This window comes from Pelophylax lessonae, assembly GCF_965119305.1.
Source record: "Pelophylax lessonae genome assembly, chromosome: 4".
Lineage (NCBI taxonomy): Eukaryota > Metazoa > Chordata > Amphibia > Anura > Ranidae > Pelophylax > Pelophylax lessonae.
Window position 1 is genome coordinate 424569612 of NC_138771.1, and position 14169 is coordinate 424583780.

At 44.4% G+C, this 14169-nt stretch overlaps 1 long non-coding RNA gene across 1 annotated transcript in view; it reads right to left on the reverse strand.

The window, feature by feature from the left end:
* Positions 1 to 14169, reverse strand: part of LOC309554475 — a 133840-nt gene that overhangs the window by 37492 nt on the left and 82179 nt on the right. Inside the window, exon 2 of the long non-coding RNA XR_014225237.1 lies at positions 5530 to 5625. This is a non-coding gene — a long non-coding RNA (uncharacterized lncRNA). The remainder of the gene's footprint in view (positions 1 to 5529; positions 5626 to 14169) is intronic.

Below are 14169 nucleotides of genomic sequence, written 5' to 3' on the forward strand. Positions count from 1 at the left end.
GAGAGAGAGAAATATATATTTAGGTAAACAATTGAAACACACCTTTTGGGATTTGGGAAGTGAGATTGTGACAATTGACCAGATATGTAAGCCAACAATCTGACTCATCACTCATGAACATCCCTAAATTTGGCGTGGCAATTATATCAGGCGTTCTTATGTGCATTTTGGCTGGCGTTTTCACAGGCGTTTTGACATGCATTTTTTGGGCAGGCATTGTTATATGAAATCACCTACAAAAGCCCCAAAAACAGACCACAAACACGTACATGTGAACGTAGCCCGTTTGGGGGCGTTTGAGGGGGATTTGTCCAGCTCAAGGATCAGCTCCCAAAACAGGCAAAAAATCCAATCCTATTCAGTTCAATGGCCCCTGTTCCCATGTGAGCATTTTGACGGCATGAGGAAAACACCCAACGCTCACTGAGAAATAGCACAATGATTAGGGAGTCTGCCTTCCTGCTGTAGGTTTGTAAGTTCGAATCCGGAAGGTGCCCTCTGTATGGGCAACACTTGGATATCTCCAATCCTCCAAATGTTGACATCATTAATTTTGTTCATGTTTGAAAAAGGCATGTGTATCAGCAAACTTTTAATCTAAAGACATGAACAAAATACAAAAGATGCCACATAAAGTCAATATGTAGCAATATTGTGAGCTAAAGCTCTATTTGTTTGTTGGGCATACTTTGCTAATTAGCCAAGTATAAGGGATATATATATATATACCTTCAGTTAAATGTGTAGTAAAATGGTAACACTTGGCCATACCCATATGGAAGAAAAGGTAGTATTTGCAATATATTTCTAAAAACATTCTTTGGAAACACATAAAATATTGTCAAAATTGTGACATTTCCTTGATATGTGTGAAATGCTAATAATCTTTCTTTGAAATATGTTTTACATCTATTTTTTTTCTATCTGACGACCAATTCCCCAATGTAATATTTTGTGGGTTTTTTCAGAGAATGTGGAGGTTCTATATAAACACTGTAGATTTGACTGCTATGATTTCGGAGTTAGCAGGAAAGGTGTATGGAATGTGATGGTGTTTACTAAAGGATCCCTTGTTGGAAGTGTGCATGTTTTTCCAATTCCGCCGGTTTTTGCCATTTTCTATGGGCGAGACAGCGGATTTGCAAGCGGTATTCAAAAAAAAATTGACCCAAAATCGCGCTGGCGAAATTTTTTGAGCCAATTTGGCGTTGCGCATGCGCACATTCGCGAGTTCGCAGCTCGCGGCTGGAGGAGCTGTTTAACCTTTCCACACTTTCGCAGATATCTCTCTTTCTAAGTCAGTTTTTGAGATTTTTTAAACGCAAGTCATCTCCAAATTGACTTCCACACCTTCCACAGTGATTTGGGATTTTTGGGGGTACAGGGGAAAATTTGGCTAAACTTTAGTCGAGCTTTTAGCTGGCGTGGTTTTAAGTCGCGCTCTGACCATATTGCATCTTAATGAATCTCACACTAGGCGCTATTTTCCGCCCGCCGTTCTTTGAATGCCAATTTCAGACTTAAATAATCGCCGCTTCGCAAAATCACGCCGAAACGCCAATTCGCCGTACTATGAATCAGGCCCTTAGACTCCCTCGTTGAGTTGATACTGTTTCCCATAATTACGGATACTGGACCCTTAACTGATTTCCCAACCTTAAGCGGTTGTCCCCCAGAGGTAGTTAATCTCTGGCCAATGATTGGGTTGATAGGTTCCGCCCCTGTCACCGTTGCTGCATTTTCACTACTTGTCAGGATTTTTTTCCTATCTTGACTATAGTCCTTCAAAGTTAGCCTGGAGATTCCCTGAACTTCCTGCGAGTTCGAATCCCCCCGTGGACTTTTCCGAAGTATTCTAGAAAAAAAACAATGCTTAAAGTACGACTATTCTGTTATCTCAAGAAAGATTAGCACAAACTTGGATAATCAGAACCCTTTGAGTGCTTGGAGTACAGAAGGCAGTTAATAAGGGCACAATTATTTGCAAAACTATTTGTAGCAGTTACAATATAGCCAGAGTTCACAGGTCTATTTACAAAGCTTACAACCTCCAGTTAGTAGATTACAAAGAAAGATAGACCCATTACACATCAAGATCATTCAGTGTGACTTAGGCCCACAGTTGCGTTTCAATCACGAGGATTGGGAAGCGTCTTGACCAAATCTCATTCAAGGCTCAACTGAAACTGCTTTTTGGCAGAAAAACACTGATTGTATAGCCACTGCCTTCAAGCGTCCAATCAGAGCCCTTATCATTCACACTTGCACCCTCCTGCAATGAGGCGCAACTGAGCAGTTAGGATGTTTTCTCATTCACTCTCAGTACAATTTTATTTTAATTATACTGTTCATATCAGTCTCATCAAAGTATTAGCACAGACAAATGGTAAAATAAAAAGAATGAGTACTAAGAAGTTTGCTAGTCTGGGAAGACAGAGGTAAAGACAAACAAAGACATAAGTAACGGTTACCGTTTTTTGGAGTTGGAATTGTCTGTTTCAGCTCTGACTTACACATAGGAAGTTACATCCAAACGTTGAAAACTCCTCACCAAGGGGCACCATCTGTTATGGCGATTTTTTACCTACCACACTTATTCCTTTGATCCTTTCTGCGATTATAAATATAATAAGTGATCTACACCTTTTTATATGTCAATATCAAACTTATTATATCTCTTGCAGTAAAAGAATATTAATAATGAATAACCACTGTGCTTAAATAAGAGAAAACATTTATTACAGAAGACAAACTTGTCACTAATAACATTAAATAAAATGAACCGCAAAGTAAGTGAATACAATAACAAAAATGATGTTACAATGGAAATACAAATGCTATCAATATTATAGGACAAATTGCAAGATGGAAAGAGTTACAGGAGAGAGAAACAAATAAGAATAAAAGTGATACATTACATAGACCTCCCGATGGAGGTCTGTGCTCAGAGACTTCAGCCCATAGTAAGAGAATTTTTCTTGGGCTCTGGCTGTATATTTATGTACCTCACCAACCAACCCCCTTTCAGTGTTAACATGTTGATCAGGTTTTTAAATCAAGTTATTTTAGTCTTTCTCACAGCACACACACACACAGGTGATTCCCTCCCAGCATCGTTTATAGGTACCATAAGCAAGTTTTTTCAGATAGCCAGTTCTGGCTGAAAAGACCTTCTCAGATAATGCCTCTAGCTACAATACAAACAATAGTAAAAAAACTAGCTTTCCCGGTCTAGATATAACACAGCTTGTTTTATGATGTCAGCTGTAAGCAAATTGTCAGGTACACAGTTGGGAGTCAAGCAAAGTTCAATATATGGTGTTCATTTCATATAAAAATATTAGAATTCAATATTTCCATTACACCTGTCCATAATGCCACGCAGTGTGTGCTCCAACAAAAACAGTACTGTTAGGGTGTCATTGATGCATGCGCTGTCCCGGCTGACCATCCTTGTGGCCTCCTCAAATGGCGAGAGGACAGGGCATGCATCCTTAATCAAAAGCCACTGCCGTGGTGAAAAGAAGCCCAGGCGCGCAGAGCCAGTGCTGGTGCCGTACTCCCATAGATATTCATTGAGGGCCCTCTGCTGTGTGTACAGGCGCTGCAGCATAGCCAAGGTGGAGTTCCAGCGGGTGGGCATGTCACAGACGAGGCGTTGTACCGGCAGGTGAAACTCACGCTGCACTTCGGCCAAACGTACAGTGGCACTGTACGACCGCTTGAAGTGACTGCACACCCTTCTTGCTATCCTTAGCACATCCTGCATTCCCGGGTACAAGTTCAAAAACCGCTGTACCACAAGATTCAGGACATGCGCCAGGCATGGCACATGGGTCAACTTTCCCTGCCGAAGGGCGGCCAGGAGGTTTGACCCATTATCGGTAACCACCATTCCTGGCTGCAGCTGACGTGGTGTAAACCACCTCCGGGCCTGTGCCTGCAGAGCCCCAAGAATATCAGGGGCAGTGTGCTGCCTGTTCCCTAGACACACAAGCTGCAGCACTGCGTGACACCTTTTGGCCTGAGACATAGAATAGACCTTTGAACGCTTACGTGGTACCTCATCATATTTAAAGAACCATGCTGCAGAGGAGGGCATGGAGGAGGATGAGGAGGAGGAGCAGGAGGGGGTAGAAGTGATCGATCTACCCGGATTAGTGACACCACCAGCTGTTTGCAGATGTGGGGGCAATACTGGCTGCAGCACCGAGCTCTGGCTACAATCCCTTCCGCTGGCAAGCAGCGTCACCCAATGAGCAGTGACAGAAATGTACCGTCCCTGCCCATGTTTGCTTGACCAAGTGTCAGCCGTCAGGTGTATCTTACGGCTGACTGACTTGGCCAGGGACGACACTACATTGCCTTCCACATGTTGGTATAGGGATGGCAGGGCCTTACGGGTAAAGTAATGCCGACTTGGCACCTGCCACTGTGGAACTGCACATTTTGCAAAGTCGCGGAAGGGAGCAGACTCTACCAGGTTAAATGGTAAGAGTTGCAGAGCCAGTAGTTTTGCCAAACTACTGTTTAGACGCTGGGCATGTGGGTGGTGGGGAGTATACTTTTTTTTTCGTTCCAGCATGTGTGGAATCGAAATTTGCCGTCTAGATGTTACAGCTGGTGGTGTGCTGGAGGTAGATGCGACACTGCGTGCTATATCATCCCTGTCAGTGGAGGCTGCCAACAGGTGATGAGTGACTATAGCAGGGACAGACTGATGTGCAGGTGGAGCACGAGGAGGAGCACGAGGAGGAGCGCGAGGAGGACTAGGAGGCCGACTGACCGATCTTTGGCCCTTTTGCGGGTTCTTCAAATGCTCCTGCCAACGGGCCAAGTGGTGGGTTGTCAAATGCCTGGTTAGGCAGCTTGTACCCAAGCGGTTGACATTTTTGCCACGTTTTATTCCCTTATGACAAATCTTGCAGATCGCAACTGTTCGATCTGCATGAGATGTCTCAAAAAAGGCCCAGCAAGAAGAGGTTTGTATAGTGGCCCGGGAGACAACAGGAGTGGCTTTAAATGGAATGGGCTGTCTGCTTTCCCCTCTTGCTTGCTCTGCCTCCTCCTTAACCTCAGACCCAACATCAGACTCCATAAAGGACTGAGCATCAGGCGTGGCCCGGGAGACAACAGGTGCGGCCTTAGATGGAGTGGGCCATCTGCTCTCCCCTCTTGCTTGCTCTGCCTCCTCCTTAACCTCAGACCCAACATCAGACTCCATAAAGGACTGAGCATCAGGCTGGAGTAGATGGCCGACACTGTGGTCAAACAGCTCAGCTGACTCCTCTGCCATGTCTGAAGTTGGGTCTAAGGAAGGACTTGAGGTGGACATGGACTCATCTTTATTTGCTCTGCCAACTGCAGAAGATTGACCACTTTTCTCTGCCTAGGTCACTGTAGTTGCTGATGATGACGATGATGAGGGTTTGGTAATATATTCCACCACCTCCTGTACGTACTGTGGACGTATAGCTTGGCCACTGCGGGAGAACAATCTCAATGGTGGCCTAGCTGAGGACTGACCACCACGTCCACCCTTGCCTCTAGACACCCTAGAAGCTGTGCCCCTTTCCGCAGCAGGGCCACGTATGCCTTTCCTTGGTCTACCTGACATAGTTATCACTGAGGCTTTGGCAACTCTGCGCGGTGAAATTCACCTGCAAAATGCACACTGCTATGCGACCCAAAGTTGTCGCTAAATACAGCAGATGTGTGTGACGCAGAGTAGCAAAGCCTTTTGCACAGGCGTTAACTTGTCACTGAGGCTTTGGCAACTCTGCGCTGTGAAATTCACCTGCAAAATACACACTGCTATGCGACCCAAAGTTGTCTCTAAATACAGCAGATGTGTGTGACGCAGAGTAGCAAAGCCTTTTGCACAGGCATAACTTGTCACTGAGGCTTTGGCAACTCTGCCCGGTGAAATTCACCTGCAAAACGCACACTGCTATGCGACCCAAAGTTGTCGCTAAATACAGCAGATGTGTGTATCGCTGCAATGTATTTTGCACAATAGCTGACTAGCAAGCACGTATACCTGCTGTAGATATATCAGCAGTGCAACGTGCTCACTAGACGGAACCTTGACACTTAAAAGTATCCCTACAAAAACTAGATTATTGAATCTAACTATAGTGGTATATAGTACCCTAACTACACTGCATATCCCTTTCTTCACACTAAAAGAACAGCTCCATACAGCAGAAGATAATTTCTAACTGACACTGTCCCTTTAAATTTTTTTTTTTTTCTGACTCAAACAGCACAAACGCTGTATTTCTAACTACACTGACAATCTGTCTGTAAGCTAACTGCTCTTCTGCTGATATGGAGCTTTACAAGCAATCGGCTATGCAGCAAACGTTGTGTAACAAAGCAGGAGTAACACAAATGCTTCCGCTCTCTTCCACAGCCTCTATATTACAGTGCTAGAGGTTAGGCAGGGCTATGTTATATACTGGGAGGCGTATTCACTCCTGATTGGCCTCTGGTCCCCGTAGTCACTCCAATCACGTTCCTAGCAGACTCCTGCCCCCTCATTGGCTTTTACTGACGTTTCTGGGCCAATCACGGGCTTTTAAAGCCCACTTCCTGTCCCATTGCATTTTTGGCAGGTCTGGTGACCGAATTCCGAACTTTTACCGCAAAAAGTTTGGAATTCGGCCGAATTTCAAACACCCAATGTTCAGGTCGAACCAATGGTCGACCCAAACCGTTCGATCATCCCTAATCCCTAATCCTAACCCTAACCCAAACCCTATCCCTAATCCTAACCTTAACCCCAATCCCAACCCTAACCCTATCCCTAACCCCAAACCTATCCCTAAACCCAACCCTATCCCTAACCCTATCTCTAATGGAGATGGCCTTGCGGTTCGCCCGGCAGTCGGTTCGTGGCAAATTTTGCTTGTTCGCTACCCGCCAAATTTTTGGACACATGGCGTCGTTCGCGGCGGCCATATTTGTTTACATTGGGGAGAACTTTGACCCGTGACACAGCCGTCAGGTGGAACGGGACAGCCAAGTGAAACATTCCAGCACATGGACAGTCCCCCTACCCTATAAATAGACCCGATCTGGCGGCCATTTCACATTCCGCTTTCTGCCAGTGTAGGGAGAGGTCTGCTGTGCTCGTCAGGGAGGGTTTGCTAGACACATATAGTGTTGTGAAGATCCACAAAAGTCCTTTTCAGGGCTGGTATTTTTCAGTATAGGTCTACTAGTATCTTTTGAGCTTAGGGAGAGGTATCCAGTGTTTGCTTTAGGGGCAGTTAAAGATCGGCTGCAGTCACAAATCGCTCTGTCAATGTCCACAAAAGTCCTTTTGAGGGCTGGTATTTCGGTATAGGTCTAGTATCTCTAGAGCTTAGGGAGAGGTATCCTTTGGTTGCTTTAGGGGCAGCTACAGATCGGCTGCAGTCACACACAAATCGCTTTGTCAATGTCCACCAAAGTCATTTAAAATGCTCCAATGTCGTTTTAGGGTCTATTACAGTCTCTTTACTATAGGGCCAGGTATCCTGTGGTTGCTTTAGGGGCAGTTAGAGATTGGCTGCAATCACACAGAAATCGCTTTGTCAATGTCCACAAAAGTTATTTAAAATGTGCCAATGTTGTTATAGGGTCGATTACAGTCTCTTTACTATAGGGGCAGGTATCCAGTGGTTGCTTTAGGGGCAGTTAGAGATTGGCTGCAGTCAAACACAAATCGCTCTGTCAATGTGAATGGACCCTATATGTATTAGACAATGTATTTAAAGCTGCTTTCAGTTCTGGCTGATTTATGAAAAAAAAAAAATATATTTTTTGCTGTAAAAAAAAAAAAATTTAGGGCAACTTTTTCAATTGCAATACTTCTGTTATGACATTGTCCATGTGCTGGGACTATTTGTGCACAGCTAGTATGTCTTTTGTGGCTGCAAATATGACCTAAAGGTTTTTAAAGTTCGCCTCCCATTAAAGTCAATGGGGCCCGCCGCAAACTCGCGGTTCGCGGATGTAACGGCTATCCAGGTGGTGAGAGGGTATCAGCCATTGGGGACATCCTTTTTTCCTGGCAAGTCCCTGTGTAGTAATGGAGTAGTAGAATCCCAACCATAGGATCCAAGAGGAGAGTCAGGTTCAGCTGTTAAACAACCGAGTAATAATGCTGGAAAATCCCCCTCCAGGAACGAAACAAAGCTACGTTTTGAAGGGTCAAGGAAAACAACACTTTATTGAAACCAGAATACAGGCTTTTATACACCTGGGGAGTATATCAGACACTACTTAAACAATGGCCTGACATCCACCCAGACAAATAGGTAAGGTCATTACCACACTTAACAAAAGCTGCCTCAGCCCAAATCAACATAATGTAGACAAAAGCGCCTCGTTAATCAGCACACATTCCGTCTCTAGGCTGGCCATACCTTGACTTCATGGAATGTCCATATAAGGAGTCACTTCCTGGGGCTCACAGTGCAAAGAGAGATATGATAGCAGGGAGTGTAAATAACCGAAATCCTTCACACACATGAACCAGGTAAGCACAAATATTCTCTGTTAAAGGTAAGGGTCTGTTACACTGCTCCCCTTTTGTGGAACACTCCGGCAGACCCGGATTGATCCTTTTCGGGTCAACTTGGGGCTGTCCGACCGACTGTCAGGGTAAAAGTTCTGTTTGCCTGGACAGTCCATCCGCGTTCCCATTCAACTTGCCAGGGCGGTATTGGATGGAGAAATTGTATGGTTGTAGTGCTAGGCTCCATCTCAACAAGCGTCCATTATCTCCAGCCAGTTCAACCATACCAAGGGATTATGATCTGTAATAAGGGTAAATTCTTGGCCATACAGATATGGTGTAAGTTTCTTTAGAGCCCAGACCAGGGCTAAACACTCCTTTTCCACTGCCACGTCTCTGGGTAACAATTTTCTACTCAGGTACGCGACAGGGTGTTCTCCTCCGTCTTCCCCGATCTGGCTTAGAACTGCCCCCTTCCTTCATTTTTTTTTCAAAATTAGGCTAGGCACAGTTAGTGCCTTCGATGTGATATTCACATAGTGTTTTGCTTAGTCTGTTAAGCCCACACTATAGTTTTGTTGGACTCCTATCTTGGAGTGCCTTTCCCTGTTTTTTACTGCGCTTTTTTTTTTTTTTACGCACTCTGCTATGATACCTACAAACCTCTCTCGGACCCGGCTGTAGCTGGGGTCTTATAACGTCAATGGAATAAATAGGGCCTCTAAAAGAGGGCAAATTTTGAATCAAATGCATAAAAATCAAGTAAACTTACTACTATTACAGGAAACACATTTTCGGGCTGACTCTGTACCCTCATGCTCCAATAAATATTTTAACAGGTGGTTTCATAGTACCAATCCATTCCAGAAGTATCTATTGCAATTCATAAATCGCTACCTATTGAGGTGATAGACCAGGTATCTGACCCACAAGGAAGGTATGTGTTTATAAAATTCTTACTTTGGGAGACTAAATTTACAGTAGAAAATTTTTACCTGCCTAATGTGGATCAGGTAACAACAGCTCTGAAGTTTTTAGAGCTTCTGTCCAATTTTGCAGAAGGGAAAATTCTATGGGGGGGGGGGGACTTTAACATCCTGCTGGAACCCCTGTTAGATTCATCGGCTTCGAGATCCACAATTTCCTTCACTAAACTGAGGGCTTTTAAGCGGGCTCTATTTAATCTGCACTTGATAGATGTTTGGCGGATCCTGCATCCAAAAACTCGGGATTATACATATTTTTCATCAGTTCACCAAACTTCTAGTCGCATAGATTATTTTTTTGTGGATCATAGCTGTTTAGACTGGTCCCCTACATGTGATATAGACTCTTTGGTATGGTCTGATCACTCTCCAATATATTTAACATTTCTCCTACCGGCTTCACCGACACGAGAATGGACCTGGCGTATAAATGTCACTTTATTGATGAATTCAGAATGTATAAATCTGATTGAGGAGACTATTACTAATTTTTAGTTCAAATATTCTTTATTGGAGTTTCACATAAACAAAAAAAGAAAAACAATGCAGAATAAGCAAAACTCACGGTCGCAGCCGTGGAGCAATTCTGATAAACAAGGGTATGTAGGAGAAAATTACAAACTTTAGAACTGCAAACATGTGCAAAATGGTCATGGCATACAGGACATCATCAAATGAGGGAATTAGAGAGTTATCAACAGGGGTAAGACAACATTAGTATCACTGAGGACAGGAATGGGCGGTTAGCCCAACTTAACTGTCTGAATGATGGGAGGGGGGGGATGAGGGGGACAAAGGGGAGGAGGAAGAGTTCTCTGCTTGGGAAGTAGAGGGCGGTGAAGTCTCGAGGGGACTGAGGCCAGGAGCTCGTGGAGAAACCCTAGGGGGAAGCGGCCGGAAGGTCGAACCCTCATACCACTTCCGCCACGGGTCCCAGTTGGATTCCAAGGTTGTGTAGGAGGTGGATCTCAGGGCCAATAGGCTCTCATAGTGATAGTTTAGTTGGACCTGAGAGACCACTTCAGAAGGATTAGGGGGGGAAGGGGTGCGCCAGTGTCTTGCTATGGCCAAGGTAGAAGCCAATAGGATGTGTGAGATCAAGGTGCGTAGAGCAGGTGGGAAGGCGTCTATGCCCAGAAGCAATAGAGCTAGGGCGGGCCCAGGAGGAACAATCATGCCAATGATTTGGGAGAGTACAGTAAATATCTGTTTCCAGTAGCTGGTGAGCGATTTACATGACCAGAAGAGATGAAGGATAGTCCCCTTTTGTCCACACTCTCTCCAACAAAGCGGAGATAGTGAGGGGTAGAATTTGGCGAGTAGTTGCGGGGTCCTGTACCATCTAGTCAACAACTTCTGGAACGTCTCCCAGTGGTTAATACAGTGGGAGGAGGAGTACGCGCATGCCAACGAGCGCGCCCATTGGGTGAGGGAGAATTCTGTAGCTAAGTGTAATGTTCTGGTACCTCTGGTACCCTTGTTCCATATTTCTCCTTTGCTAATTGCGTCCCATCTTGTGTAACAAGAGACGCATATACCTTTAAGACCGGATGACATCATTGCCGAGCGCCGCTATGAGCGGCTATTTCAATCGCCGGCTTTCTCTCACTCATCGCTCGTTCAAACCACATGTTCACCGCACCTTCTCCTGTGAAGTCGGAGCTGCTGACATTTCCTTTGCTGAACTGACGCCGGAACCTCGCCGCTGATCCGTATCTCGCTACGGGATCACCTCTCTATCTATGGACATTGTTACTACTAACCTATCTAAGTGATAAGTACCCCACAGGGGATTCCTTACTAACCAATCTCCTACTGTCATCTACTGCAATTACCAGGACTATCTATCTATCTATTCCATACCATCTGCATAGACTGTTAGCTCTTGGGACTACCTTCAACTATCCTTGCACTAGGTTACTCTGTCTAAGTATACTCCATCTGTGTCCTCTTACCATCTGCACTATACTAGACATCAGAACCTATCTGCTTTACCATCACCTGCAACTCTCCTAATATTACTCCTAGTAATCACCATACAACCTGTCTCTCATCTATACATTCTCATATGTCCTATCCCTCCACTAAAACATCTGATTGAGTATATGTATATTGCATAACAGGCTGTACACCGTGATGAAGTCCTGAGAGTTGGATAGGTTTATTCAACAGTATCTCTACAAGGCTACTGAGTGTGATAATTCTGCAGCTGAAAATCCATCCATTAACAAAAACGCATGAACGTTACAGATTGAACGAGCCTTAAAAAAAAATATGGATTCAGCAGAATTACCCACTCATGTACTACAATTAAAACAGCAAGTAGATGCATTGATCCTTGCGCTTACAGAGGTACAAAACGAAAATCAGACCTTGAGACAGCAGGTTGGCCGTCTCACACAGCTTCCTGCTACTCAGCCCCGTGAGCCTAAGATAAACCCTCCTCTAGTGTTTTCTGGTGATCGGAGCAAATTTCGTGAATTTAAAAACGCATGTCGTTTACTTTTTTTGTTAAAACCTCTAACCTACACCACTGACCAAATTAAAGTTTGTACCATCATCTCCTATTTAACGGGTGAACCCCCGGGCCTGGGCAGACGCTCTCTTTGAAAAGGATGATCCACTCCTTAATTCTTACCCTCTATTCCTAGCACAACTCGCTAGTTTATATGAAGACCCCAATAAGCAGAGTACCGCTGATACCCAGTTACGGGCCTTGAAACAAGGAAGGAGACCCGTTGAAGATTTCGCGGCAAATTTTAAAAGATGGTCCCCTGATTCAGGGTGGAACGACACATCTTTGAGAACGCAGTTTAGACTCGGCCTATCTGAGGCCGTTAAAGACGAGCTCGCCCGAGCGGATTTACCTGGCACTCTGGAGGGACTGATACAGACCAGTATCAATATTGACAGACGACTACGAGAAAGAAAGGCTGAGAAGATGGGCTCACCATTTTCCAGTCCTTCTTGGATGTTGCCTGCTGACCCTACTCCTATGGAGGTAGGAATGATACGCCCACCTCTGACCCTTTCTGAACGTGCCAGAAGGAAGACCGAACATCTCTGCATGTACTGCGCATCCCCGAATCATTTGATAAGCGGCTGTCCCCTTGTCCGCAGAAAAGAGGGTGAGTGCTCAAATGTCTTGCTAGGCGGACTCACAACTTCCTTTTCTAATCCTTATCTTTTTGTTCATTTAACATTGCAGTGGGACCAAACTAGGATCACCACCCAGGCTATGATCGACACAGGATCTTGTGGAAACTACATTGACATTTGTTTTGTCTCCCTTAATAAAATACCTATTGTTTCAAAACCCAAACCTGTCTCCGTTAGTTTTATTAACGGTACCCCCCTATCCTCTGGTCCTATCACCAGTCAGACACAGGCACTCCTTGTAACTGCTGATGAGTCTCATGTGGAGACCACCACCTTTGATGTGTTAACATCACCACATTTCCCAATCATTTTGGGACTTCCCTGGTTACACATACATCAACCAATCATCGATTGGAAAACAAGAACGCTAGCGTTCTCTTCTCACTATTGTGAAATGACGTGTAATCTCCCCACATATGATAGGATCCTGTCTGTAGTGCCGGATGACATTATACCCAAGTGTTATCAGGACTTATCGGAGGTTTTCCTTGAAAAAAACGCTCAAATGCTACCTCCTCATAGGGACTATGATTGTTGTATCGATCTACTCCCTAATAGCAAGTTGCCCTTCGGACATGTTTATCCTCTCTCACAGGATGAACTCTCTCATCTTAAGGAGTATCTGGATGAGAACTTGGCAAAAGGATTCATCCGACCTTCTACTTCCTCCACTGCTGCTGGACTCTTCTTTGTCCGCAATAAGGATTCTAGCCTTAGGCCTATCATTGATTTCAGACAATTAAATGCCATTACAATAAAGGATCGTTATCCTTTACCTCTTATTCCTGAACTTATCGAACAGGTGCGTGGAGCTTCTCTCTTTTCAAAATTGGACCTAAAAGGGGCATACAATTTAATTCGAATCCGTAAAGGGGATGAATGGAAGACGGCATTCAGAACCAGATACGGACTGTTTGAGTACCTTGTAATGCCATTTGGGCTATGTAATGCTCCCGCAGCCTTCCAACGGTTTATAAATGAGATATTCAGAGACTTGCTTGACGTTTGTGTTGTAGTATATTTGGACGATATACTCATCTATTCTCATTCCTTACCTGAGCACATAAAACATGTGAGACTTGTGTTGTCAAGACTACTTGCACATAACTTATATGTTAAATCAAAAAAATGTTTGTTTCATAAAGAAGAAGTACTATTCCTAGGATATATTATATCAAAAAATGGAATCAAGATGGACATGAGCAAAATATCCTGCATTCTAGATTGGCCTGTGCCAACCACTCGCAAAGCATTGCAAAGGTTCCTAGGATTCTCTAACTACTATAGGAAATTCATTAAGAACTTCTCTGGGATTGTGAAACCTCTCACACAACTCACAAGCACGAAGAAACCATTTAATTGGTCAAAAGAAGCAGATGGAGCATTCTGTCTGCTGAAATCAAGCTTCACTACTGCCCCCATACTATGCCATCCAGACCCATCCCTTCAATACATCTTGGAGGTAGATGCGTCAAATATGGCAGTAGGAACAGTTCTCTCACAACGACCAACAAACAC